This window comes from Schistocerca americana, chromosome 1, assembly GCF_021461395.2.
Source record: "Schistocerca americana isolate TAMUIC-IGC-003095 chromosome 1, iqSchAmer2.1, whole genome shotgun sequence".
Taxonomy (NCBI): Eukaryota; Metazoa; Arthropoda; class Insecta; order Orthoptera; family Acrididae; genus Schistocerca; species Schistocerca americana.
Window position 1 is genome coordinate 517,007,546 of NC_060119.1, and position 24,044 is coordinate 517,031,589.

At 42.9% G+C, this 24,044-nt stretch overlaps 1 protein-coding gene and 1 pseudogene across 1 annotated transcript in view; both read left to right on the plus strand.

The window, feature by feature from the left end:
• LOC124624546 (uncharacterized protein KIAA1143 homolog) overlaps positions 1-24,044 on the plus strand; it is a 341,719-nt gene that overhangs the window by 262,722 nt on the left and 54,953 nt on the right. The gene's annotated exons all lie outside the window — the stretch shown is intronic.
• Positions 543-660, plus strand: LOC124556459 (annotated as a pseudogene).

A 24,044-nucleotide genomic window follows, 5' to 3' on the forward strand; every position in this document is an offset into this window, starting at 1 on the left:
GAGCGCCGATGTGGCTCTCGTTATGGATTTCCGATAAACGTAAGCAGTTGAACTTGGCTTGTTGTGTCGCAAGCCAGGCTGCCTTCTGCTAGTGCCTTTTCCCCAGACAACAGAGCGCCAGCTTCTGACTGGGCGCATTGAGCTGCGAAAGTGTGCTTGGTCCAGAGCTTCGTCCTAAAACAGACACACAGACTTTGGAACCAGCTGCGGGCCAACACCTGCGTCGCCGTTTTGAGAGGAAACAGTTGCTCCTGTACAGTGGACAATTCACAGCATCAGAAGAGCTTCGTTCGCCGGCAGCAGAACCGCACAGAGGTTGAACGATCGTTCTCAGAAAAAAACGTACGGGCTAATTAACTCTACAAAAATCAGTAGTATCACTTCATACATTAATTTAAAAGGTACAATATTTTTACCGTCAGATATGATACAGAACAATAATGTGTTAAAATTAATGTAACGGAAGCGTTCTACTAAATGTACTTTGAACTGGCTGACAAATATTTCTGCTTTGGGATTTTATTCCGCCATATAGATAGGTAATCAACGGTCTTGCCGCAGTGGTAATACCGGTTCCCGTCGGATAACCGAAGTTAAGCGCTGTCGGGCTGGGCTAGCACTTGGATGGGTGACCATCCGGTCTGCCGAGCGCTGTTGGCCAGCGGGGTGCACTCAGCCCATGTGAGGCAAACTGAGGAGTTACTTAATTGAGAAGTAGCAGCTCCGGTCTCGTAAACTGTCATACTGCCGGGAGAGCGGTGTACTGACCACATGTCCCTCCATATCCGCATCCAGTGACGTCTGAAGGCTGAGGATGACACGGCGGCCGGTTGGAACCAATGGGCCTTCCAAGACCTGTTCGGACGGAGTTTAGTTTATATAGCTAGGTAATGATAATGTAAAACTGAAATTATGTATTTATAGACGAGATCTGGATTTTCTTTAAAAATATTATGAGTGCAGTTTCTTTTCCCACTTGTGACGGTAGCAACTTCCACAGTAAATTATTTTCTTCAGTATCTGTGACCTCCTGCATTACGTTCATTGCACGAAAACAGTGCCGCAGACAGGCTTGGGACTCCAGTTGTCACTCGTAAAATGAATCTCATTCTCCCAACGAATACACCTTGCCCAAACACAACTTGCGTAACGGTCCCCGACTAGGCAACAGTGGATGCCAGAAATCTGCTGGGATTCCATTTCCCCCTCTCTTTGGCTTCCCCTCTCTTCATCCACCACAGCGATGCACCCTCCCGAGCTTTTGGTGGAATGCCTTAACCGTGTGCGTTGGCCAGCCCCGCCCGAGGGGTGGCTGACGCAACGGCGGGAATCAGGGGAGGGTGCTGCCAGCTTTGGAAGTGTACCTGAGGACATGAAAAAGAAAACCGTCAACTGCGATGTGCGTCACCTGTAAACAACCGTTCGTAAGACAGCTCATATTTACTCCTGTCAGACAGCAGAAAACCTGAAAATCCCTCATGGCTTGAAGCTGCCTTCGTAGCTCAGTTTTTAGGCGGTTTCTTTCCTACAGTACAGTAGAAGGAAAGTACTGTCATAAACCCCTACGAAACTCTTCAGTTCCTACAATGAACTGCCGAGCGTTGGTGCACAACAGCCCGTAGCTTCTTAGCGCGACCAGGGATATTGTTATCCGTTTGATATTTACCGTTCACATTTCAAGAACTTCTGACAGTGACAATGATCAGGTCTTACTTTCTGTTCTTTGCAATGTAATATTTACTGCTTTCGGTCGCGCCAGCGTGTTCATTTCTTTATCTGAATGCTGGTATTGCTACCGGCATCTTTACCTGTGCTGCTTCATCGAAGTCATAACTTTAGTTTGATTCTTTCGTTGCAGGGAACTCTGCCATGGATATTCTCTGTCGTTCCACTTTCACATTTTTAGAAACCGCCACTTCTATTATACCTTGACATTTGTAAAGAAACAGTGCTTTTTCACATGTAACATGTTGTCCATATTCTCCATGTGGTATATGCAACACATTAGCGCCACCAGTGGGCATATTCCCATCATCCTTGTAGCATTCAATTCCAGTAACAGTTCTATACCTGACACAATAAAAGAAGCTAATGTAGAAATCCTACATTCATAATAGGAAGTTTGGATCGTATAAATAACTAATCAGGCAAACTAACTAAATTGCTCTTGCTATCTCAGCGCTGCATCGGTTTAGTTGGCCATTTGCAGCCCGTAGTGCGAACTACTACTTAGCAAATAACAGAAAGTAGTGAAACATATAAAAGGCAGCAGTTTCTTTGACCGCTTACTTAAATAACTGGAGAAGTAAGTTGTGTGATTGTGAGTAACCCTTCACAATTTAACGCCAACATCAAGAGATACATTGGAGAAAATATTTAGACCCTACAGAAATTTAGAAGGGCAGCTATTTTGGCAAGGAAATACTCCGAATTTTTCTACGTATGAAATTTAAAAATCAACATATTCAACCATATAGCATTAAGAGTAAGTGACGCGAACAACAGGAACAGAAACAAAGAGGGATACGAGATCCTTATCAAGCTACAGGTGTTTGCTCACATGTGAGTAGGGCCAACAGTACGTATCTAAACTGCTAGGAGGAGACAGGAGATGAGGCGACTAACGGAACACAACGGTGTGGTTACTCTTTAGAGAAGTGTGTTTGTCTTCAAGTGAAAAATCTTCAGAATGCTGTTCCAACCACACTGGATCATTTATTTTGTATATCCCTGCAACCTCTCAAAGTGTCTTGCTGATGGAATATCCACCCGATCCACAAAAGGCGACCAGTACGCACAGTCGTATGTGGATTCGAGATTACATCAGCTGACAGTACCTTACATACGGATGGGTAGTGACGGAGGATGCGAGAAAACAGTTTTCCCGCATCACAACACTGTCGCTGTGTTTGTCCAGGAACTGTTGCAGGCAGCCTGCTCGCAGCTGTTCCGTACCTATTTGTTTGACGTAGTAAATATTATTAATGTAGCAGGAAGCACTCCCTTAGTAATCAGGTGTGCAGTACCAATACAACCACCCAAATTGAGACTTATATAATAAACTGCACCCCCCTGCGGCTGCGTCACAACTCGCTCTGTTTGGTTTCATGCTTTTATGTGGCGTCTTCATCTCTCTTTTTCGTCAGGTGTCCTTTACCATCAATTAGCCGCTCACTTGAGCAGCCCCCCCCCTTTTTTTTAAAATAAACACGTCACTATGTGACTGTATTGTAGTTAATGACATAAACTCAATCACTTGAAAATGGCATAAAAGGCTGAAACATAGGTCGTGATTAAATAAACAATACAGGCAAATAGTGGTGTATTCATTTAAAAATTATTGTATGACTGTTGCTCAGCAACATCAAAAACAGTTTTCTCTGTTGCAGTATCATTTTAAACAGTCGTAAAATAAATGAAAAATGGAGATGTTGTAATTTGTGTTCTCCAGGCGGAAGCTGAACCGAGTGGATGTTGAAAGAGTGGTGCTCACGGTTTGTTAAACAGTTTGTTAACACATACTGAGCTGACAAAAGTCGTGGGGTACCTCCTAACATCCCGGCCGACCTCCTTTTACTCGGATTAGTGCAGCAACACGACGTGGCATGGACCTACCAAGTCGTTGGAAGGCCCCTGCAGAAATATTGAGCCATGCCGCCACTATAGCTGTCCATAATTGCGGAGGTGTTGCCGGTGCAGGATTTTGTGCACGAACTGAGCTCTCGATTAAGCGATTCAGCGATAAACGTTCGACGCAGTTCGTGTTCGGCGGTGTGGGTGACCAAATCTTCCGCTGAATTGTCCAGAATGTTCGTCAAACCAGTCACGAACAATTGTGGCCCAGTGACATGTATGGGAACATGAAGTGCATGAATTGTTGAAAACGGTCTCCAAGTAGCCGAACATAATCATCTCCTGTCAATGATCGGTTCAGTTGGACCAAAGGACTCAGTCCAATCCATGGAAACAGAGCGGAGCCCTCAACATTATGAAGCCACTACCAGCTTGCACAATGCGTTGCTAAAAAATTGGGTCCAAGGCTTCGTGGGGTATGCGCGACAGTCGAACCCCACCCTCAGCTTTTATCATCTGAAATCGTGACTCTTCTGACCAGGCTACGGTTTTTCAGTCGCCTAAGATCCAACCGATACGGTCACGAGCATCTTAACGGATATGTTCGTTCTCAGCACACCTCTTGAAACGGTGGATCTCGGATTATTGAATTCCGTAATGATTTCCGACATGGAATGTCCCATGGGTCTAGCTCCAACCACCAACCCACGATCACAGTCTGTTAATTCCCGTCGTGCGATCATAATCACGTCGGAAACTTTTCCACCTGAATCACCTGAGTTCACATATCTGCTCCTCCAATGCAATGCCCTTTTATACTCTGTGTACGCGATACTACCGTCCTCTGTATACTATGTGCATATCGCTATCCCATTACTTCCGTCCGCTCAATGTAAATGATTGAGTTTCAACATGATTTGTTGTGGACTAATTAATTTAAAACCAATTCAGCGATTTTATCTCTGTTGACAGGAGGAGGACAGAGAGCAAGAGAGTTATTCTGGAAGCAAGAGAAAGATTTCGGGTCTAGTGAAGCAGGGGATACAACCCGTCGGCTTTGACCAATGATGTCATACATTACTCATAGATAATAATGTTATTTTATGAAGTAACAGCTTTTTCATGAGATGAGAAAACATTTTATTTTCCAAGCACAGATCAAAAACTAACAAGAATAAACAACTCGTAACCAAGATAAATATCTATCAGCTGCAGCTTTCACCCGCTGTTTTTGGCGCAGTGGATAAATGACGTCGCCACATCAGCCCCCCTCCTTTTGAAACCGGGTGCACCAGGTATGTGGGGAAACTTGCACTTGATTTTTCTACCAGCTCTCGTGAAAACATCTGGTGCAGGCAATGGCTGCTTCGTTGTCCTCTTCTGAAACCGAGGGCTCGGCGAGACTATCTGCTGTTTCTTTGGCCTCCACGTTTGAGGGTGATCTTGCAGACCGAGGAAGGAGTGTACCCTCTTCGGTGTAAGCAGGTTTAAGCCGCTCAATTGACACTGTCTCTTCTTTACTATCCTTATCGATTTTGAAGCTGTGGCTTCCTCTTGTGATTACCCTGTATGGTCCAGAGTAAGGCGAAACAAGCGGCGGGCGCACCGTATCATCCATAAGCCACACGTGGGACGTTGCTTGCAGGTCTTTATGTACAAACACTCTCCGGTCTCCATGTCTGACAGGGTTAGTGGGTTTGATGTTTCTCATTCTAACGCTGAGTTGTCTCGCGAATTGCGTGCATAGCTCAGGGGCGAACGTATGTGTAGATGCTGGAACGATAAATTCTCCAGGAACCCTCAATTGCTCGCCATAAACCAATTCTGCGGAAGAGCATTGTAAGTCCTCCTTCACGGCCGTTCTCAATCCGAGTAGGACCAGCGGTAGTGCTTCAGTCCATGAAGTGGACCTACACATTAATGCAGCTTTGAGCGTGCGGTGTAGTCGTTCCACCATTCCATTACTAGATGGATGATAGCTTGTGGTGCGTAGGTGGTTGCAACCGCACAGTAGTAAAAGTTCATTGAAAAGTTGGCTTTCAAACTGCCTTCCGCGATCTGTTGTTATGTTTTGCGGAACGCCAAACCTGGAGAACCATGAATGCAACAGTGCGTTTGCAACCGACTCCGCAGAAATGTCTTGTATTACAACTACTTCTGGCCACCTGGTAAAACGATCAATGATTATGAGCAAATAGCGTTGTCCTGAAGAGCATGATAGCGGGCCCACAATGTCCACATGTATATGTGAAAATCTTGCAGATGGCGTCGGGAAGTCAGCAATAGGTGCAAAGGCATGTCTGCTGATTTTATTACGCTGGCATGTTAGGCATGCACGCGCCCATGCACGACAATCTTTTTGTATTCCAGGCCACACTACTTTGAAGGAAACTAACTTGGCTGTAGCTCGTACTCCTGGATATGATAGGTTATGTAGTGCAATATAAATCTCGCGACGATATTGTTCTGGTATGTAAGGTCGCTCCTTCCCTTTTGCTACATCACACCAAATTCCGTCTGGAACATTTGGGACAGACACACGTCTGAGCTGCAGCGCAGTTCTATGTTCCTCTATTAGACGGCGCAAGAAAGGATCTTCTCGTTGTTTAGACGCTAACTCGGTCCAACGAATTGAATTTAAACTGGCACAATTCCTAGACAGGCAATCTGCGACCAGGTTGTCTTTTCCTGAAATGTGACGCACGTCAGTTGTGAACTGTGCAATGTACTCGACTTGCCTGCACTGACGTGGTGAATTGAGCTCTGTGTCTCGTTGAAATATAGCTACTAACGGCCTGTGATCGGTAAAAATTGCAAAGTGCCTCCCTTCGACAGACGTGCGAAAATGCTTAATGGCTAAGTAAATAGCAAGCAACTCACGGTCAATAGCACTCCATTTTTGCTGCTGTCGAGTCAGGTTTTTAGAGAAAAATGCGAGCGGCTGCCATCTGCCATCAACTCTTGCTGTAGCGCTGCACCCACTGCTGTTTGGCTCGCATCAACCATGAGCGCTAAAGGAGCGCTCAATCTTGGATGTCCCAGTAGTGTTGTCTGAGAAAGACATTTCTTTAAGTCATGGAAAGCTGCTTCATCATGTGGACTCCATGGAATTTTACGATTTCCTGTTGTATTGTTACCTGCAAGTTACGTTGTGAGTGGCTCTTGGGCGGCAGCTGATTTAGGTAAGTGACGTCTGTAATAGTTGAGCATGCCAAAAAATCTGCGAAGTCCTTTGTAAGTTGTGGGAAGGGGCATCTGTTGTACTGCTTCAACCCGCTCAGGCAAAGGTGACAGACCTACTGCTGAAACCAAATATCCCAGGAACTTAACCTCGCGTTTTCCAAACGTGCACTTTGTTTCGTTAATAATTATGCCATACTCTGTCAGACGGCGGAAAAGCTGCCGCAGATGTTCGACATGCTGATATACAGAACCAGAGAATACTAAAATGTCGTCCATATAACAAAATACGAATGGTAATTCTCGAAGCACCTCATGCATGAATCTTTGCCATGTTTGGGCGGCGTTTCTGAGGCCAAATGGCATAAAATTGTACTCAAACAAACCGAATGGTGTGATAACTGCTGTTTTTTTAATGTCAGATGGAGCCATGGGAATCTGGGAAAATGCTTTGGCGCAATCAATCACACTAAATATTTTGGCATTGCTAATCGTACTGTTAAAATCAGTCACATTGGGTACTGGGTAGCGGTCGGGAATTGTGCGGGCATTAAGCGCCCTGTGGTCTCCACATACTCTCCATGAATTGTCTTTTTTACGGACCATGTGAATTGGAGATGCCCATGAACTATCAGACCTACTTACAATACCTGTTTTTATAAGTCTGTCGAACTCAGCTCGCGCCGCGAGCAGCTTCTCTGGAGGCAGACGCCGCGGGCGGAAACAGCGGGTTGACCTTGTGTCGTGCTGATGTGGTGTTGAGTATTGTGTCTGCATTTCCTGGTTGCGTTGACGGGTTCGGTAAGTGCTGGAAAGTCTTGAAGCAGTTTACGAAAAAGTGATTCCTCCGACAGTGCTCTGATATTGCCTACAGTATACGAATCGTTACGACTGTCGGGTGTCTTCTTGCGTGACGCACACGTGTGCACCCCGCTTAGTTGCGGGTACGAAATCGTATCATAATACCCCGACGCGGAGGACGCGGTAGAGGAGCCGGAAATCTTCGTGCGGAAAGACACGGGCACATCGCACTGCACTTGAACCGACGCGGAAGACGCAGTAGGCAATATCCCTTCTGTGGAAACTGTCACCAAACGACGGTTAACCAGGTCGGGCATAAGTCGGTAGTTCCGTAAAAAGTCCGCTCCAATTATAGGACTCGGCACATCAGCAACCACAAAAGTCCATTTTGGATGGAAGTTGGAATTAAGATGTAATGCCAACTGTTTCTCACCATAGGTAGATATTCTGGAATTGTTTGCCGCAGTCAGCACATGTTGCGTTGTTGTCGTGAATATATCACCTCTCTTTCTTGGATAAACACTGACTTCTGAACCTGTGTCAATCAGAAACTTCTCACCTGGAGAGAGGTCCAACACGAACAATCGGTGTGATTGGTTGACTGCAGATACCGTGGCGTTTTCACCTCTTTGAATCACGCTATGACTCGGGCGCCTATGTTGTTGTTGACGAACGTTAGCGCCCTTTAACGCCCGCCTTTTAAGTTTGGGTAGCTGCAGGGTTGAATACATTGACGGGCAGTGCTACCAAAGCGTCTGTGGTACCAGCACCATTGATCTGTCAAATCCCGTTGGATAGCATTTCTTCGTCTTTTCCAACTGCGACTTCGTAGCTGGTGGTGGTGTGAAGTTACTTGCACGTTGAGTTTTGCCACTTGTGCTGCCAGTTGCTGCAGTTCTGTGTTCCGGATAAGCGCTATCATTGTACATTAAAATAATTGAATGTGACTTTAAAAGAGATCGCTACATATTGCTCAAAATATTCTTCGTGTGCATTTATTTAAATAATTGGTTGTTTGCAATTCATTCGGTACTTAATTTCATTCTTAGTGATATTGAGGTAATTTGGACTCTTAGTTTCTTACTTTAGGACACTTTTTAGTATCTCATTTTCGTTTGTAGATATGGATTTAGCTGTTCCGTTGAACCTGGATTATTTGAGAGAGGCTATGGGCGTAGACATGTTGGCCACGATTTGTTTTTTACAAACGTGTGGTCTCGTTGCCGAGTATGTTCGATGTCGTGAGTGCGGCGAACATATGCACTTCTGACGTGTATCTCGTCGCCGTACGCACGACTTATTCGTAAGGCGCTGCACCGAAGATAGGTTGTGGCTGTCCATTAGACGAAGGACGTGGTTCGAAAAATCTAAGCTCGCTGTGAGAGACATTATGAAAATCACGTATTGTTGGTGTTTAAGATATCCTGTGTGGCTGTGTGTCCCTGAATGGCGTGTGAGTAAGCGAACAGTTCGGTCGATGGTGGGTTCGGTCGATGAGCACTGCTGTTGGGAAGTATTATTGCTTGTTCCTGGCTCACTGACGTCGGATTCCATCACACTACACGTTCTTGGGCCTCTATCCTGGCTGTAGTTGAATTCGGAACACGCAGAAACTTCGGTTAAGGTGTTTGCGATGGTGTCTGCCTTTTTTGCTAAGACTTGCAATGGTAAGTCTGTTTCTGCTGCAATGACGGCACGGATGTTGGCAGGAAGTTTACGAAGCCATATTAGACGTAAAGACTCTTCAGGTAGGAGTTCCGGGCCGGCTAATGTACGTAAGGCTTTGAGTACTTGTGACGGAGTCTTGTCGCCCAAATCTTCGTATGTGAAAATTTCTTGTAGTCGCAAATATGGTGACATCGTATAATGCTGTATGAGAGCTTCCTTTAGCACAAAGTAATTTTGTTGCGACAAGGTTTCTTCTACTTGCTTTGTCACTTCTAAATTTAGATGTAAAAACACTATATTAAATTTGTCAATGTTGTTAGACACCCCACGCTGCCGAAATATGCATTCAGCCTGCGTAAATCAAACCTGGGGGCGCGTCGGCCAGAACGCGGAAAGCTTAACATTTCCGTGTCGCGCGTAGGTGCTCCCATCTTTTGCGTTAACATCTGTCATTCCGTTTTGTGGCGAATCAAAGGGCGTGGTCTGCGATCCTTGTTCGAACAGACTGTAGTCTTCAATCTTGATTCCACTGCCCCATGCTTTTGTCTCTGAATTCATTATTCTCGTCGGTATATACATTTTCTTTATGCTTCTGCTACGATTTTTCGGGGTCACCACTATGGGAGCCTTTATATTTTATGAAGTAACAGCTTTTTCATGAGATGAGAAAACATTTTATTTTCCAAGCACAGATCAAAAACTAACAAGAATAAACAACTCGTAACCAAGCCGACTACGGCAAAGATAAATATCTATCAGCTGCAGCTTTCACCCGCTGTTTTTGGCGCAGTGGATAAATGACGTCGCCACAATGTCTTCACTTTCAGCGATAGATAATAAAACAGTTCTGTGTTCCGGATAAGCGCTATCATTGTACATTAAAATAATTGAATGTGACTTTAAAAGAGATCGCTACATATTGCTCAAAATATTCTTCGTGTGCATTTATTTAAATAATTGGTTGTTTGCAATTCATTCGGTACTTAATTTCATTCTTAGTGATATTGAGGTAATTTGGACTCTTAGTTTCTTATTTTAGGACACTTTTTAGTATCTCATTTTCGTTTGTAGATATGGATTTAGCTGTTCCGTTGAACCTGGATTATTTGAGAGAGGCTATGGGCGTAGACATGTTGGCCACGATTTGTTTTTTACAAATGTGTGGTCTCGTTGCCGAGTATGTTCGATGTCGTGAGTGTGGCGAACGTATGCACTTCTGAAGTGTATCTCGTCGCCGTACGCACGACTTATTCGTATGGCGCTGCACCGAAGATAGGTTGTGGCTGTCCATTAGACGAAGGACGTGGTTCGAAAAATCTAAGCTCGCTGTGAGAGACATTATGAAAATCACGTACTGTTGGTGTTTAAGATATCCTGTGTGGCTGTGTGTCCCTGAATGGCGTGTGAGTAAGCGTACAGTTGTGGATTGGTACTCTTTTTGTAGGAAAGTTTTTGGGGAATACGTGATATATAGGGGGCCGTTGGGGGGGGGGGGCGGGGGCGGGTGTTATGGACGAAATTCACGAGTCGCATTTTGGCAGAAGGAGGTACAACAGGATGGAACCTCCAGTGGGATTATGGGTTTTAGGGGGTTGTAGTTTCAGGTTAAGAGTGTGACGATGTAGTGTTTAAAGTAGTACCCAATCGAAGGAAGTAAGTTTTGGTTAGCTTAATTGAAGATCACGTTGCAGAGGGTACGACTTAATTTCAGATGGTTTTTCCTGATGTAGGGATTTAGGGGAAAGAGGTTATCAGCATCTCGTAGCTAATCACAATATTGAGTTCAGATCATTATCCACAGGGGCTTGCACAAATAGCATAGGGGGTTATTGGTCAGTTGTGAAATCTCTTGTAGGGAAGGGGAAACGCCGGATTTCCACACTTCAAAGTCACTTAGATGAATATTCATGGAGGCGTAGTATTCCCCAAACATATTGCCCGTTTAAATGTTTTCTTACACGGGTTGGGCAAATGTACCGTCTGAAATATGTTAACTAATTTCACATTAGGATGGGGGGTGGGGGTAAGTGTGTGTGTGTGTGTGTGTGTGTGTGTGTGTGTGTGTGTGTGTGTGTGTGTGTGTGTTTTCGTAATGTTTTGTTTGTTGCGTATGTGGGTATGTGATTTTTGTTGATGTCTTTCTAGGCGAGCTTCGGTTCGTTTCAGAAGTTCCCGTGTGGTAAGTTCAGTTTTCCATTTTTTTCTTTTACTGCATTTGACTATTTTGACGTATTTCATTGTTATATTACACCATTACGTATGTTTTCGTGTACTCCAGTACGTAATGGAAATTTCGCAGCTGTCGTTCTTCTTTCGTTTCCCAGCTCTAGTATCAGTACGATGTTTTTCGAATCTATACTAGCAATATTAAAGGCGAAACGCCCGACACAACTAAAATTGGTATCCCGTCCTTCAGTTGACCTTTACACTGACACTACCTATTCGAAAAGAACGACATAATGTAACACTGATGAGATTTACCTATATATGTCAACTGGAGAGCAGGATACAAATGTTGTATATAGCTCAATTAAAGAATGGGATACCATTGTCACTGCTGTGATCAAAACTATAACTTTCAGTCGATGCTATTAGCATGGAAGGCGAAAAATAAACTATACCCCATAGTGAAGTACGGGATACAAATTGTATATGTGTGTCGTCTTATTGCCTGTTCGCGTAGTTCAACTGAGGTACAGGTCGCAAATATAACGTACGTCAATTTCCACGTTTTCGTTAGCAGTGTACATATATATAGGTCAACGGAAGTATGGGATACAAATATTATGTACGTAGCTCCTTCTGCCCTCGGTAGTACTACTATCTACGTAAGAACAGACTATTAGTGGTAGCTGAGGCGAAAGAAACAACACATGTAAAATTTGTATCCCGTGCTTCAGTTGTCTTATATAGTTCAACTTAACAACGGAATTAATGCTAACGAAAACGAAGAAATCGACGTACGCTAAACTTGTATCCCGTACTGCAGTTAACCAATACAGTTCGAATGAGGTTCGAGATACAACTCATATATATGTGACGTGAGGTATTCTATGCTACGAATATTTCCATCCATTTTTGCCCTTAATTTTCCACAGAAATAATACGACACAAACACGCGATATCCTTAACGTGAAAATACTACTTGTCTCGATATATGTCAACTATATTTTTCGTCTCTCGTATTCCTTTGTTTCTGTACAGTTTTGTCAGCTCTTTCATCTGTGTAATAAATGCTCTCTTGCCAATTCTGACGTCATTGGTCAAAGCCGACGGGTCGTATCCCCTGCTTCACTAGACCCAAGATTTCTTTCGCCAGTCGTCTGTCTGTAGCATGAGAACGAGCGGAAGTGCCTTTGGCAGTGGTAAATGGAAGATGGTACCGCAGCCACGCGTGTAGCTCTGTTCGCTGTGCTGCCGTCTCGTTATGTGGTGGTCCCATAGTTTATTTTTGTACTGAACAGATTCGGTATAGCGTGTTGACCTGCCCTCACTTAAACGCCATGTGTTGCGTCGGGTGCCCAAACCTGCTGCATTTATTGAATTGTAATATTATTTCTGCAAAGCAGCATCAGAGTAGCTCGCAAATTGCTTTGTTGACAACTATTGCCCCGTTGACGAAAGCCAAATGTTATTCTTCTGTACAACTCGGATAACTCGCCCCCTTTTCTCAGGAACAGCAACGCCTGGCATGGGTCTACAGAGAAGATGTTGCAGTCATTCTCAGTATGCACATAGATGGTCGGGAATGAAAAACTCGTTTAACTACATCTGTCTGTGAAAATTTGTTGGCCGGCCGCTGTGGTCGAGCGATTCTAGGCGCTTCAGTCCGGAACCACGCGGCTGCTACGGTCGCAGGTTCGAATCCTGCCTCGGGCATGAATGTGTGTGATGTCCTTAGGTTAGTTAGGTTTAAGTAGTTCTACGTCCAGGGGACTGATGACCTCAGATGTTAAGTCCCATAGAGCTTAGAGCCATTTGAAAATTTGTAATTCCACTATCCAATAACTCCATAATTAAAGAGAGATTTGAAAGTGCTTGTATTTCTCCAGTTTGTCAATAACTAGGCTTCTACTATACAGTTACACGTGTAGCAACTTTCTGTATCACTTTACGCTATTTTTTAAAAAGCCGTTTTTGCTTCACCTGCAAAATTTGACAAAATGGAGTTACGAGGTTTTCATTGCCTACCATCGATATCACTAGTTTTATGCGTCATAACTCTTTCTCTTTTGTTTCGTTGTTTTATGTAGCGTTCTCATTTGTATTTTTTCTCATCGTGTATCCTTTACTGTCGATTAGGCTATCACTTGAGAATTTTTATCTCTTCTGCCGTCTCATTATTATTTGCCTGTAAAATAAACGAAATTTATAAAATGACGTAACTCTTCCAAGTATTCGACTATTAGAGTAGTTGTCGCTGTGACTGTTGTCCCCTGAATGCAGTTATCTTCGTAGCGGTGGGGAGAAAACGTGACCTCTAGCAGTTGGTACCGTGTTTAGCTGTGCAGCGGTCGTGTGTTCTGTCTCGTGTTATGGCTGCCCGACATTTGCTACAACCAGAATCGGACGTAATGTCGAGAGAGAGAGAGAGAGAGGGGGGGGGGGATAGTGATTATTTTTCTCTGACTTGTATAGACAGTTTTTCCCAGCCAAATAAATCATACAAATAAACTTACACCTTGGAGGCTACAAGATCTAATGGATTACTGTAGCGTGTGTGTACAGTACGTACCGCACTTCAGGGTGCCTACAACCCGTGACGACCTGGAGCAACCACACGCTGCCGATATCAGATGCAAAAGGTAAACATGTTAGTTATTATTTATTTTATTTATTATATGGAAATACACATGCAATTTACAGTGATATTTACACAATACAAAGAAATATTTATACATAACAAAAGGAGTGTACAAGAGTTATGGTGACTAGTTATATCACAAACTGATATCCAGAGAGTCTATCCAATCCAGTGCTGTTGGCGAGGCTTTGATTATGTCGTTCCAGCCTCCACTAAAACATCTATTGGAACATTCCTCTACAATGTGTTCAACAGACTGTTCTGCTGCTCCACAGTCGCACTTCGGGGTGTCTGACAGTCCCAATTTGTACGTGGAGGACTTAGTTCTTCCATGTCCACATCGGATTCTGTTGAGCACACACCACGTTCTTCTAGGTAGTTGGAAGCCTGGTATGCATTTAGGGTCTTCGAGGCCACGGCGAAGTATGCTGGTGTCGTTTTTCAATTTCTCCTTCCACACGTCTTCAATCTTGAATGGTTCGGGTTCTCGAGCTGTCCAGAATGGTTTTCTTGATTTGAGACGCGTGCAGGGTAGATTGAGTATTCCTGGGTGGGTAGCCTTTGAGAAAGCTTTACGTTATTAATCTTTTCCCGTTCGCGGGCCGCTGCTTCTTGTCGTCTCAAATGCTACTGATGCTACCGAGAGCAGACAGCCAAGTTAGAGACTCGCTACGAGCCGTGTACTGCTACACACCAGCACGAAAGGCCGCTGCGTTATTTGTGCAGCTCGTTCCCCGCCCTTAGGACTAGCAGCCAAATGTTTCTGTTTGGATACGGAGACGAGAATGAATTGAATCTCACCGAAGTTGCAGGACACGCCATTTCACTCTTGTCGAAACCGTTGTAAATGAGCATGACGAAAAATTCTGTATGTGATGTTCTGCATCTTGATAAATTTGAAATTTGGTAGCTGAGAGCTGTCAACAGTATGGCCATAGTATGTATACGTATAACAGAACATATTTCAGGGCAGATGAACGAAATAAGTAGAGAAATACTATTGAATGCGAACGTTAGTCGAGGAAGCTCCTCAGTCTCAAATTAGTTAAATAAAAATTCTCTATCTACAGTTTGGTGTGAATTTGTCTCTTTACGAGTACTTCTAATGAATTTACGGCTGTTGTTTCATGAAAAAACAGAAGGACAACTAGAGCGGATGAGATTCACGTGAGGATCTACAGCGATTATGTGAAGGAATTTGCTTGATTTCTAGCTGTAGTTTGTCCTAGGTCTCTGGAGCAACGAATGGTATCTAGCGATTGAAGAAAAAAGAAAAAGGAATCGCAGTTCATTCCCATTTTCAGAAATGGTCGTCACATAGTCGCACATAATTACGGGCCTGTGTATATGACGTCAGTCTGTAGTGGAATTATGGAACGAGTTTTTTGCTCAAGCGTGTTACGTTTTCGGAGAACGGAAATCTCCTCTATAAAAAATCGACGTGGGTTCCGCAAATACAGATCTTGCGAACACAGCTCGCTCTGTCCATCAGGCAAATGCGTCAGCGTTCAGCGTAATGCCATATAGCTTGACTCCCGGAAGGCATTCAATAGAGTTTCGTAACGTCGTTTAATGGACAAAATACGGACTTACCGAGTATCGGACCACACTTATGAATGTGTATAGGACTTCCTCGCAGACAGAACTGAACAAGCTATTCTTACCGGAACAAAGTAGAAAAACGTAAAGGTAATTTCAGGAATACTCCAAGCAAGTGTGATAGGACTGCTACTGTTTACAGTGTATATAAATGATCTAGACGAAAATATCGGAAGCACCATAAGACTGTTCGCGGACGCTGCGTTTCCCTATGAGAAGATAGCGACGCCAGAAACCCGTAGCGAAATACAAGAAGACCTGCTGAGGGTTGGTAATCGGTGCAGGGAGTGACTGCCCCTGAACACAAATAAACGTTAGGTATTACGCGTAAAGAGACAAAGGGGTCTAGTACATTTCGATAGACTATTGATGACAAATCACTTGTAACAAAACTTATCCTAAAATACCTAGAAGTAAGCATCCGGGTTACCTAAAATGGGATACTCGCATTAAACAAATTGTGAGAAAAACAGAAGCCAAACTGAAATTAATTGAGAGAATATTAAGGAAATGCATTCGTGAACTAAGTGGCTTAAAAAAACAATTATTCGACCGATCTTCCGTTACAAAGTATAATGTTAGGTTGGTGCATAGGTGCATAGCGTTTTTGTTTTACGTATTGGTATACCGACTACTAAGGGTTTATTTATCGATTGCCTCTTTTATTTGCTATTTAGGTTCACATATTGTCATTTAGTCATCTGGAGATAGTAAGTGGAGCTGTGGACGCTAGAAAATAGGGTGCCAAATGGAGAGATCTGAACGTTTCCGACGTATTCTTCTGTTTGAGTTCAACAGAGGGGTGACAGCAGCGGGGCCAACCAGAAACATTAGCTCCGTGTATGGGGATAACGCCACTGGACACAGCACGGCAAGAAAATGGTTTCCTCTTTTGAAGAAGGACCATTTTGGCATTAGTGACTGTCCATGTTCAGGAAGACCTTCGGGGTTTGACAAAGATCGTTTAAACGAATTAAGCCACAGTGATCCAGGTCCGTATGCTCGAGGAGGGGCAGATGTGTAGAACTATGGGCATTCCACCATAGTGCGACATTTGCATGCAGTGGGGAAGGTTCAAAAGTCGGGTTTGTTGTACCGCGTGCTCTAAGCCAAAATCACAGGAATCAGCGGGTGGGCGTGCATCTCTGCGTGCTGGTCATCAAATAACTCCTGATCAACACCGACCATTCCCATCCTGTATCGCCACTGATGACGAGAAATGGTGTCTTTATACTAAGTAAGGAAAAGAAAGGAATGGTTGAGCCCAAACAAAGGAACAACTCCTGTGCGCGTCTACAATAGACGATGTTATGCATCAGGTTGAGCAGCGACGGTGTGGTGTGCTACGATTGCTTCCACGAGGTCTAACCATAACGCCTGACATTTATTGTTAACAACTAAGGCGTCTTGCTGACGCATTCCGAGAGCAACGACCAGCAAGACTGCGTGTAGTGATATTACTCCACGATAAAGCCTGCCCGCATTCTGCTAGACTGAAAAAAAGAAGACTACGCAGGAGTTGGGTTGGGGAGTCATTCCGCACCCACCCTATTCACCTGATGTTGTGTCCTCAAATATTTCACACTTTTCGTTCTCTGTCGAACAACCTTCAAGGAACGTCCTTTCCGGATGATAATAAGCTCCGAACGTGACTCGACGAGTTCTTGAGGCCGGCCGGTGTGGCCGTGCGGTTCTAAGCGCGTCAGTTTGGAACCGCGTGACCGCTACGGTCGCAGGTTCGAATCCTGCCTCGGGCATGGTTGTGTGTGATGTCCTTAGGTTAGTTAGGTTAAGTAGTTCTAAGTTCTAGGGACTGATGACCTCAGTAGTTAAGTCCCATAGTGCTCAAAGCCATTTGAACCATTTGAGTTCTTGACCTCAAAACCACGTGATTTCTACGGTCACGGAATCGTAAAGTTACCGCAGCGCTGGCAGACTATCATAAATTGTGAAGGAGAATATGTTATTGATGACCAAAATCTCTCTTACGTGTATCTGTTGCGTTTATTAAATTTATGGAAAGATCTTATGTGCTTGCACCAACCTAATGGAAGATGTAAACAAGATACAACGAACAGCAGCGTCTTACTTCGTGGGATACTTGGCGCGAGACCTTTAAGGAGACCTCAACGGAATCCAGTGGCAGACGCTACAAGAGAGGCATTAAGCGTCACTGCGAAATAACTCTTGTAATTTCGAGGGCGTACTTTCCAAGAAGGATCGGACATACCTCCACATACCTCTTGCGAAATGATCATGATCGGATAATGAGAGAAATTTGATGTCGTACGGAGCTTTCCGATAATTCTCACGCATCATTGATAAAAGGGACAGAGGGCGAGATAATGGTACCAGGAATACCGTCCTCCACATGTAGGTAGAAAGCAACAGTTGATTGAGAAAGGCTACAAGCCAAGGGCGTAACGTCGATCGTAACTGTTCGAAACACGTGTGTGCTGTTTCAACAGAAGCCTACGCTCACAGCCAGGTCACAGTATCCCTTTGGCACAACAGTTCGTCGATGTTCTCTCTAGCTTCGTCAGCCTCTTGCTGTGTTACTCTGTCTTGTGTGGAAACCGATGACTACAGAGAGACGTCACTGAAATATTGTGCCAAAGGAAGACTTGGAACCTTTTCTACAACGGAGAAGACATCAGTCGGCTATAACTTCGGGAAAAATACGCTGGAAATGTGTGTTTATTAACGTTGAGGATCACAGCCAGGCACAACGTACGAAGATTGTTATTGCAAGTAGGGATTCTCTTTATGAAGATAATCTTCGTACCTTTCTTTCGCATATACACTGGAAACTGTCATGTCGTAGTACAGTGTACAGCACAGCAAAGTTTCATTGCAACATAGTTGGAGCATCTTCCGTTTATAAATGGTTTGAGTAGAGCAGATCAAATTTATTCCAGAAATCCACTCAAAATTCCCCCCCTCCCCACCCACCCACTCTCTCTCTCTCTCTCTCTCTCTCTCTCTCTCTCTCTCTCTCTGTGTGTGTGCGTGTGCGTGTGCGTGCGTGTGTGTGCGTGCGTGTGTGTGTGTGTGTGTGTGTGTGTGTGTGCGCGCGCGCGTGCGTGCGTGCGTGCGTGCGTGTTTGTCGTCGTTGCCAAAGTCTTTAAATACTGAACAAGTTAGGTGGGTAGGGTTTGTTCAAAGGATCATCCATTTAAAAAAAAACTTAGATTAAGATTTTTGGATACGCACTGAAACCACTTTCGTCTCAGTCATCACCGTCAGCCATATGAAACCGACTGCTGGGCGAAATACTTCCTCTTTAGCTGTATACATCCTTACTGCTCACGTGTGTTTTGCAATGCCGTGTATCCACTTTTCATTAGGTCCACGACTGAGTCTTTCCTCTTCTTGCAATCCGCCCATCCAGCTACGTTTCCCTGGCACTTTGATTTCATTTTCACTAGTGTGACAGAGACGGTGAGAGCCAGCACTGGGATCGGGGCAGGATGTGTGATTGGACCCCACTTCAAATACAGCAATGCAATTTTACTGTTATTTTAAAGAAGGTTTAACACGATTTAAACGTAATTGTGTGAGTGTTGGAACTAAACAAAAATAATTATTAAGTTGACATAGATAATAAATACAATTTATTATTTAACAGTAAACGTATGTTCTCAAACACATCGGACGAGACAATGCCGGCGGAATTAGAGCGGACTAATAGTTAACTTTTTATGGTGCAATAGGCTGAATCAGAACATGCAGTTGTATACACATGTGTATCGTCGAGCCACTAACATCAGCAAAAGTCCGGTTTCATGTTCGATGCGTTCTGGATGACAGAGTCTGTGAACATTCGAGGAAAGTATACAGACAGTAACACGTCACTGCATTGTGTCTATAAAGCAGGTGCCTCGCGAAGAAATCGCACGAAGAGTTCCGACGCAGAGCAGAAAGTTTATATACAGGTGTATTAGAATAACTGTTCCTAATTTTCTGCTGTCTTAGAGGACATTAACATATACATTTTTTATCTGTAATACAGTGTATGCAAATGCTTCGTTCTTTATACAAGAACCAGTGCTCATCACCCATTTTAGATGCATTTCTTTCAGCTGTTATCATGGAAATAACTACTGAAGTTAGTTTGTTACTATAAGTCACAGAATATCTTTTGTGAAATTCATAACATTGTTTCTGTACGGCAGTGTCTAAAGATGGGAATCTAGATTATAGAACTGACACAGAAAGTTAAATTGCCTGCCTCCAATATGTAATTTTTTTCTTTTGAGCACATTTTCTGCATTCACATTTCCGATTCCACACCCGTTTTCACTCAGAAGTACAACAGATCGCGGTAGCTACAAATTTAAATAACATTTATAAATATATCTGTAATTTTCATTGGATGTAATTATAACAATTACGTACAAAGAAAGTAAGTTATAAACGACAAATTTCTGGATATTGGCTTATTAAGAAAAATGTGTAATGTCGCGCCGTATGTTATTTCTGGAAACTAGAAATATTTATTACGACACACGTTGTTAAATGTTCTATTACAATCAGAGACATCTGGAATGTAATAAAGGAAAAAAGTGGTCATCTCGCTGGCAGCTGCTTAAACAGACCTCGTCGTGTCCCCATCTTCCCACCGCAGCTTTGAAAGAACCAACACACCAGTCGGATGAATCATAAATGAAGGTGTAAGGGTTAAAAACACTGAGAAAAAACAAGAGCACTACGACACTTTCATGGAATATGAAAGTGAAAAAAATACTCTAGATACTGATTTGGAAAGCAGTAATGAAGACACTATGACTGATGAAATTACAAATTCGACTTCAGATGCGACACAGTAATGAATTATTGTAAAATTTCTTTACGCTCCATAATTTAATTGTGTAAATTGGTTCAATTCACTTTCACTTCACTTTAAAACATAAGTTTCAGTATTACACTGATTCGTACATTGACGAATGTCTACATCTACATCGTTACTTTGCAAATCACATTTAAGTGCCTGGCAGATGGTTCATCGAACCGCCTTCAGAATTCTCTGTCTTTCCAATCTCGTATAGCGCGCGGAAAGAACGACCACCTATATCTTTCCGTACGAGCTCTGATTTCCCTTATTTTATCGTTGTGACGGTTTCTCCCTATGTAGGCCGGTGTCATCAAAATATTTTCACATTCGGAGGACGAAGTTGGTGATTGGAATTTCGTGAGAAGATTCCACCACAACGAAAAACGCCTTTCTTTTAATGATGTCCAGTCCAAATCCTGTATCATTTCAATGACACTCTCTCCCATATTTCGCAATAATACAAAGCGTGCTGCCCTTGTTTGAACTTTTCCGATGTACTCCGTCAATCCTATCTGGTAAGGATCCCACACCGCGCAGTAGTATTCTAAAAGATGACGGACAAGAGTAGTGTAGGCAGTCCCCTTAGTAGATCTGTTACATTTGCTAAGTGTCCTGCCAATAAAACGCAGTCTTTGTTTAGCCTTCCCACGACATTCTCTATGTGTTCCTTCCAGTTTAATTTGTTCGTTATTGTAATTCCTAGCTATTTAGTTGAATTTACAACCTTTAGATTAGACTGATTTATCGTGTAACCGAAGTTTAACGATTTCCTTTTAGCACTCATATGGATGACCTCACACTTTTCGTTATATAGGGTCAACTGCCAATTTTCGCACTATTCAGTAATCTTTTCTAAATCGTTTTGCAATTTGTTTTGATCTTCTGATGACTTTGTTAGTCGATAAACGACAGCGTCATCTGCAGACAACCTAAGATGGCTGCTCAGATTGTCTCCCAAATCGTTTATATAGATAATTAACAACAAAGGGCCTATAACACTAGCTTGGGGAACACCAGAAATCACTTCCGTTTTACTCGATGACTTTGCGTAAATTACTACGAACTGTGACATCTCTAACAGGAAAGCACAGATCCAGTCACATAACTGAGACGATGTTCCATAAACACGCAATTTCACTACAAGCCGCTTGTGTGGTACAGTGTCAAAAGCCTTCTGGAAATCCAGAAATACGGAATCGATCCCTTCTCAATAGCACTCGACACTCCATGCGAATAGAAGGCTAGTTGCGTTTCACAGGATCGATGTTTTCTAAACCTATATTGAGTGTGTGTCAATAGGCCGTTTCCTTCGAGGTAATTCATAATGTTCGAACACAATATGTGTTCCAAAATCCTGTTGCATATCGATGTTAATAATATGGGCCTGTAATTAAGTGGATTACTCCTACTACCTTTCTTGAATATTGGTGTGACCTGTGCAACTTTCCAGTCTTTGGGTATGGATCATTCGTCGAGCGAATTGTTGTATAAGATTGTCTAGTATGGAGCTAATGTATCAGCAGGCTCTGAAAGGAACCTAATTGGTATACATTCTGGACCCGACGAATTGCTTTTATTAAGTGATTTAAGTTGCCTCACTACACCGGGGATATTTACTTCTACGATACTCATGTTGGTAGCTGTTCTTGATTCGAATTCTGGAATATTTACTTCCTCTTCTTTTGTGAAGGCATTTCGGAAGGCTGTGTTTAGTATAATTTGAAGCCATTTTGACTATTTTTCGACTGTGACTTTCAAGAAATATGTAAAGGTTTTGTTCAGTATCGTTTAGTATGTTTAGTATTGTTAAGTATGAAGCTAATGCATTGCACACAATAATGGCTATCACGAACATGAAATATACACACTATCACAACACAAAACTAAAAATAACAAACAATGTGACACAACTTCCTCACACAACATCCAAAAACCCAAGTACATAACGTTACCATATTTAGGTGTCATATCAACCAAATAGCCAATCTGTTTTAAAAAAACGGACATCGGGATCACCTTTGCCACCAACAACAACTTAAAAAAGAAGCTGATACATGACATCTCACATCTCACAGAGAAACTTAACAAAGCAAGAATTTATAAAATTACATGCAGTCATTGCAACAAACATTACATTGGCCAAACAAGAAGAAATTTTGAAACTCGCTTTAAAGAACACATTGACTGTTTCAGACTTGGCAAACCGAATAAATCAGCGGAAGCGGAACATATAAATGAAACAGGCCACAATGTTACAATAGACAACGATCTCAAAGAACTGCGTAATTTAGAAAAGAGCTGGAAAATGGACATCTTGGAAGAAATGTAAATATTCATCCATAGCCACAGGGGAATAACGAGATCCTGAATGCTTCTTCCACAGAATGACCACAGCATTTACGAAAAGACTATGTAACATCAGTATGACCTTATTGTGAAATTGTTTTTGTAATGCCATTTAGCCTGAAGATGAAGTATGACACTCGAAACATGTCGCTAAATAAAAAAGTAATACAATAGTCGACAAAGTTTATGGCTGGTAGCGGCAATTTAAAAAAATGTGTTTAGTAACTCTGGTTTGGCAGCACTGTCTTCTCGATAGTATCTCCATTGCTGTTGCGCAGAAGAGGCATTGATTGTTTCTTGCCGTGAAGACCAGAATCTCTTTGGATTTTCTGCCAGGTTTCGAGACAAAGTTTCGTTGTGGAAACTGTTATAAGCATCTCGCGTTGAAGTCCGCGCAACTGGCATGTTTATTTCGTTGTTTCTGCAACAGTGTTCTGACCCGTTTCGTGTACCAAGGAGGATCAGCTCCGTCGTTTGTTAACTTATTTGGTATAAATCTCTCGATGCTCCCAATACTGTTTCCTTGAATTTAAGCCACATCTGGTCTACACTTATTAATTTGGAAGGAGCAGAGATTGTCTCTCAGGAAAGCGCCAAGTGAATTTTTATCTGCTTTTCTGAATAGGTATATTTTTCGTTTATTTTTGGAGGATTTGTGGGTTACAGTATTCAATCTCGCTACGGCTAATCCCTGTATCAGTCTAGTTATTAACTCAGGATTATTTGTTGCTAAGAGATCAAGTGTGTTTTCACAACCGTTTACTATTCGCGTGGGCTCATGAACTAAATGCTCGAGATAATTTTCAGAGAATGCGTTTAGCACAATTTCGGATGATATTTTGTGCGTACCTCCGGAGTTAAACATGCATTTTCGCCAACATATCGTGGATAAATTAAAGTCACCACAAACTATAATCGTATGGGTTGGATACGTGTTTTAAATCAAACTCAATTTTTCTTTGAACCTTTCAGCAATTGTATCATCTGAATTGGGAGGTCGGTAAAAGGATCCAATTACTATTTTATTCCGGTTGCCAACAATGTCCTCTGCCCATACTAACTCACAGGAACTATCTACTTCAATTTCGTGACAGGATAAACTACTTCTAACAGCAACAAACACGCCACCGCCAACCGTGTTTAGCCTATCCTTTCGGAATACCGTTAGGTTCTTCGTAAACATTTCGGCTGAGCTTATCTCCGGCTTTAGCCAGGTTTCAGTGCCTGTAATGGTTTGAG